Source organism: Augochlora pura, chromosome 10, assembly GCF_028453695.1.
Source record: "Augochlora pura isolate Apur16 chromosome 10, APUR_v2.2.1, whole genome shotgun sequence".
Lineage (NCBI taxonomy): Eukaryota > Metazoa > Arthropoda > Insecta > Hymenoptera > Halictidae > Augochlora > Augochlora pura.
This window is the reverse complement of record NC_135781.1, coordinates 1490540-1497329: the sequence shown is the minus strand read 5'-3', so window position 1 is coordinate 1497329 and position 6790 is coordinate 1490540.

Here is a 6790-nt window from a genome sequence, read left to right as displayed (position 1 = left end):
AATGAAAAAGTCACTTGAAATAGCCTCAGCTACCCCCCATTTCCCGGTGTTACAATATTTGAAAAACACCCTGTATATATATATATATATATATATATATGTATATGTGTGTAAAACATGCGCGCGCACAGCGTGGAAGAGTCGACGCCGCGACGTAGCCGTTCGAGCCGTTACGGAGGTAAATAAAATTCTGTTGTTCCGTGCGTGTCCACGCCTATGGATTTCGACGCTGCTGTCGTTCGCCGGCTCGTTCTAGCAATGTCTCTCTCCTTTGAGGTGTTCCCGTTGCGGCGAGCCCGGAATCGTGTACCGCCGGACAATAATCCAATTTCGGGAGCCCCTTTGAGCAACCTGGGCTACAGAGCTACTGGAAACTAGGCTGATCTTTCGGCGAAGGGCGAAGGACAGTGTTCGTTTTGGCGGAGAATGCGATGGGATATAAAGAGCTTGGTATTAGCGTGAATGTAGTTGGAAATGATTTTGTGGATGATGACGAAATTCTTACATTTAATCACTAACTTTTACAACAAAAATTCCTTCCCAAGAAATAACAATAATTAATTTACTCAATAAACAAATAATCAACGAGTATTTTGAAACTGTAACAAACAGACAATATACTAAACTCATTAAACCAAGGAATTTAATTAACTTTCTGTAAATCTCTTTTTCCATATATCCTTTGCAAACACGTCTTCAAACAAGGATATTACACAGTTTGCCACAAATACACAATACGTCAGACCAGCCGGGCCGACATTATTGGAAGCAATCAAGAAAAATCGAGTTTGTATGTTCGCCGGCCTTCCAGACCAATAAATCGTTTCCTTTTATCTTGTCTGATCACGTCCCTCCGGTTCTACTGATGTTCCACGTGAATCCTAAGAAGACACTGGGGGAGGCAACAGCAGCGAATCTTCTTCTGAAACAACCCTGAAAGTTGCGAATCATTCAAGTTGAATAAATCACCCCATGTGAACAATATTAAAAGTTGTATTAATTATTATCAGATGGGTTTTTACGATTTTAAATAACAATTCGAGTTATAGCAAGAATATTGATTATAAAAATGGTCGTAAAAATAAATAATTACTAGTACAGGCAGTGTTTTTATTTAACCGAGAAATTTTTTATCTGGGATTTATTATGCACCTTGCATTATGATTTATTTTTCTTTGGAATTTTTAATAATAAACTGAGGACTAACAAAATTGAGACAAAATTGTTGCTTCGTATTAAAAAAGCTACAAGACTTATATATTAATAACAAATAAATAATAAAAATTTAATAAATATACAACAAATCTAAACACAAAAGCTCCACCAATTCGATTAATAAATATTCAACCACACCAGCAACAAATCCAAAAAATTTCTCATCGAATTTATGAAAAAACAATAAGCGCAACGTTGATCCCACACGTCTTCAATAAAAGTCAGCCACGATTTATAAAGGAAGGGGTTAACGACGTCCGAAGGCATTCAGATGAAACACATTTCGAAACCAGTTTCAATAAGAGATATAAAAGGAGCATCTCCTCGATTTTTCTCGTGGCATGTTTTTGATATAGAATTTCACGTATATCGTCGAACGTGTCCGACTGCATTGCTATTACGCCCACAACGACCATAACAACTATAGGAGACGAGAGGGATGGGTGGGCCGCGCGCGCGCGCGCGATTCGACGGACAATCGTAAAAAGCCGCGTTGGAAAACAAGTCGTGGAAATGCTCGATAAAATTCTACTCGACGAAGAAAGTACATTGTTTTTCATATTTTTATTTTTTATCGATTTTTATTACCTATAAAATTGTGAGAATAATTTGTTTTCTTGAGAAAACAGTGACCAATGAGACGCGAGCATAGCTAACGCGTTGCGACTGAGCCAATCAGTGGAAATGGGCTGTGTCGTCTAGCGCCAGACGAGCTCTCTTCTCATTGGTCACTGTTTTTCCTTAATAACTTTTAAACAACGACTCGGAGAAAATTGTTGCAAAGGAAAACGTTGCTTCAAATTACATCAGAAACCTAAAAAGTACCATAATATTTGGGCACGCTATAGTTTAGGGTGTTACCATTTATATTATTTGCATTGACATAACCTCAATAGGATATCGAACCTCGTAATTTTCGAAAATAAATAACAATTCCAACAGAGAATTACAGAGCTTCGTTTTAACTTACAACAAATAATATGTTTTTTAATCGGGCTAAAAATCTGCCATAATATTATAACAGACACGGAAGGATGCCAATCTTCCTTCGGAATTTAATTTATGCAGACCCTGTTTTTCTCCCCACTCTTCGATATTACTTATCGCGAAACTTTTGCGGTTCTCAGTTCCGCGGAAATCTTATTGCAGAGAAGAATGTTAACTCCCCTCTCCCCCATCCCACGATCTCTCCCGTAAACTTTGCTTTTTCGATTAAAATTAACGGCGGAGCGTTCGTCGCCCGTACAGTTTGTTTAAATCGGTTACGAAAATGTTCGTTCGTCGACTTATAAGAGTAAGCTAATTACTTGGGGTAAACGACGTCCGTGCAATTTGTTTAACCGAGCAATTCGATTAATTGTTACGCGTTATGATCATTTCTTGATTGTTTCCCCCGTACGCGATTTAATTAATGCCGGGAACCACCGTGCGTGAACCATGGTGAAAGTCGCTTGACTGGATGTCCCAATTACCATCGACTGTCCCAATTAAGGTGCCACTCCCCCCCCCCCCTCCCCTCCCCCTACCCACGGGATAAAAACGTATGAAAAAAGGAAATTGTTATGTATAAATCGGTGACCTATTTGTTTTTAGCTGTGTGAATTGATGATCTATTTATTTTATAATGTTTAGATATATAAATTAATGATCTATTTATTTTATAATGTTTAGCTGGATACATTATTGTGGTGCTATAGTGGCTATATCGTGGCTCTATTGTGACTTTATTGTGGCTATATTTTTGCTCTATTGCGGCTCTACTGTGACTCTATCGCGGCTCTATTGCAGCTCTATTGTGACTATATTTCGACTCTATTGCTTGCTGCTCTATTGAGGCTCTATTGCGGCTGTATTAACGCTCTATTGCGGCTCTATTTCGACTCTATAAGTATAAAAATCGCCACCAGGATTCTGACTTGTTGAAATACCATACGAATAGATTTCGATTCTTCTTCTTATTATAAAATTGATTATTAAAAAGTCTTCACCACGTGTCTGACTCATTAAACTCCATCAACAGTATAAATTTCGATACAAGAGACATAATCGTGCTCACGCTAGATATTAAACCGAAGACACCCCGCGTCTTCGATGTTTCGCGGGAGGGGGGCGGGGGGAGGGGGAGTTTTCCGGGTGCCGTTCTCCTGTTACCAGGATTTACTTTGCGATACACGAGCACACCGGGTGTATTATTGAAAAGGTAGAGAAGAGCGCACCGACACCGGCCGGTATAGATTTTCGCTGGTATTTCCGCGTGCCTTCTAAATAAAAGAGGCGGCGGGGAATAAGAATCGATTTACGTCGACTGTCTTCTTCTTCTTCTTCTTCTTCTTCTCTCTCTCTCCCTCTCTCTCTCTCTCTCTCTCTCTCTCTCTCTTTCTCCCTCTCTCTATCTCTCTCTCTATCTGTTAAAAACAGAAGTTCGGGTCGCTAAGCGTGTTGCAAACATATTTACTCTCATCCCGTAAAAAAAGGAAGAAAAATACATAATCTTGCAAATAGCAGCGAGTATATTCACCACGTGATCATTTCATCTATCCGCCGTCGCGTGGAAAATATTAAACAGTGCCAACGGTGTCGGGCAGGTAATGTATGCGGACGGCTCGTTGCGAGTGAAGCGCGCGCATTTACATTTTTGATGTCGGAATCCATTTGGCCTTTACGGCGTGGCTAACTTTTTTAGTTGATCCCGCAAGGTCCGCAGCGAAGGTAAAGGGATGATGATTCTCCCGTTGGCGAAACGCGAGACGAACTTCTCGCAACCCGACAATACGTTCTCCCGCAAATCGCGTTATCCTGTACGCTTGCAGCGCGCAGAGGACCGGATCGTCTGACGTGTTACGCGCGACTTGGTTGAATAGTAAGGTGAATAGTTGGCTGAATATTTAGGTGAATACTTAGGTGAATACTTAGTTTAATACTTAGTTTAATATTTAAGTGAATACTTAGGTGAATACTTAGTTTAATACTTAGTTTAATATTTAGGCGAATACTTAGTTTAATACTTAGGTTAATACTTAGGTGAATACTTAGTTTAATACTTAGTTTAATACTTAGTTGCATACTTATTTTAATTGCCCTTACGTAGGATGCGTAATTGAAATTATCGACAGAATTAGGCTTTCTTTAATTTATTTGCTGGAATAAATAGTGAATAAATAATAATAATTATTATTAATGGATTAGATATGTCACGCTGGAACCTTATAGCGTATTTATTAATTGGACGATCCCCAGAGCGAATTATCCAGCAATTAATTTATTAATAGTGTCCTACGTTCGCCTGTCGCGAAAGTGGTATATATAATACCTCGCGCATTACCAGGCAGCTTGTTTAATCCATTAATTACGAAACAATTAATAAATGATGCAGCTTTATTGTACGACAAATAGAATGGAAATACCCCGAACCAGAAAAATTATTTCAAGTTCACAGTTAAAATGGCTCCGAGTGCAAAGGGTTAATTCTTCATGCACCAATGAAAATAACACTCGAAAAGATAACCGCACCATTGGTAAATGTCAAGCGTAGACAAGAGTAAGGCATTCACTTGAAGATTAGACGCTCCTTCACACGAGAGAAAAAAAACTAGAAAACATGTGTAATACTTGACGTAACAATCGAACGGAGCGCTTTAGATAAAATACTTATCAAGAAGTATGTAGTACTATAGATAGCTTAGTTATGTACACGTCGATCTTAATTTCTAGTGTTTGTCAATACGGAAGATAGTAAACTACGAAGATATCAGGATCGATAGTAGAAACTCGTAGAAAATTGATGAAGCGTGCTTGTAATTTTATAGTCGCGGGTCTACTATAGTGAGATGCTTGTGTGTGTGTGTGTTGTGTGGTGTCAATGACTCCGACTAGGGCCACTACGTACTCGTAAAAAAGCGTCGTAGTATAATAGAATATAGTACAAAAAATACAATAGAATAGAATAGAATACAATAATAAAAAATACAAAGTAAAATAAAATAAAATACAATACTATAGAATAGTGTACAATATAATAAAATAGAATACAATGTAATAAAATAAAATATAATAGAATATAATGTAATATAAAACTATAACTAATATTTAGTTTCTACAATTTGCAACTAGCGCAGACAATTTTTATTTCGTAGAAAATTCCTTAGCCTAATTACAATAAAAATCGTACAAACTCCAAACAAATTCAATCTTTTCATTTTCACAAAATAATACATACTGATCGGATTTACTTTACTTGCTACTTTCAATAATAATAAAAATAAAAAAAAGAAGGTGCAGCTTTAAGTGCTACTTTCAACAATAATAAAAATAAAAATAAGAAGGCGCAGCTTTGACATTCACATCTCAATGTCGTAAACATGCATTAGAAAAGCATACGCGCATGTATATACGTGTAAATATTTACTTCGTAGTAAAAGGTGTCGCGCGCGACTTTCCAACAGGTATACTACTGTGGCACAGGTATACACGTGTCCGAACAAATATTTCTTCGGATAATAAGAACGTAAACTCTCGATCGGTGTGTTTGTCTTGTAAATCACCGTCTCGTAGATACCCGAATAATACACACTATGATACAACACGCACATATTTAAACAGACGACGGATCTTTCTTTGTTAACACGTTATCTGAAAATGTTTTCCCATTTAGAGTATTCGAGGATAGTAATACACTATTATAGGATATATAGAAATTATTAGTATCGTGTTTGTTAAGAAGGGTTATGAATATTGCTACTTTGATGCGATTTCTTTATTATTAATTTATTGTTTTTAGTAAGTTTTATTTATTATTTATTGTTTATTGTTCGCTGTGCACTGTTCATTGTTTGGTGGTCAATATTCAATATTCAGTGGTTTAATATTCAATATTCAACATCCAATGTTCAATAAATATATTGCGATGTATCTAAGCATTAAAAATGAACAAATCAATCTTCTTTCACTTAATCTCACTATACACAACTCTTCGAACTATACTATCATTAATTCCAACCCTCGCGTCACTTTGATATATATTTTAATATCACCCCAAGGGGTTGAACATCCCCTTTATTCGCTCTCTCCGCCGAATTTTCGCGCGACGACGTTCGTCCAAGCTCGATCGTCCAAACTCTTTCGTGTCTATCGAAGACACACCAGTACCCCTTTATCGCCCCGGCAACGGAGGCTCTCCGAGCAATCTTCGGGGGATGATTCGGTGGCTTACGGTACCCGGACGTTTCTCTCTCCCCTCTTCCCCTCCTCGGAATCTTCGTCGTTTCTCTATTCCTCCGGGCCATCTTTCGCGGCAGAGCGACGATCGTCGGGCGACGATCGTCTTTCCGAAATTCTTTCGGAGACGAGCGCCGCGCGCGCCGGGGGTGTCTTAGCCGAGCTGTTTTGGTGTAGCTGCAGATGGTACGAGGTCCTGGGGCTTGGGAAATCAATACCGTCAAAACCAGCCCTCCGGTCCTGTGTGTCACCTCTCGCTCCTCTATCCTTATTCCTCCCCGTTTCCCGGCTACGAAGTCACGACCCTCGAAAACGCTTTCTCGATGATCGCTGCCGCGGCGTCTGATCAACCCTTTCTCGG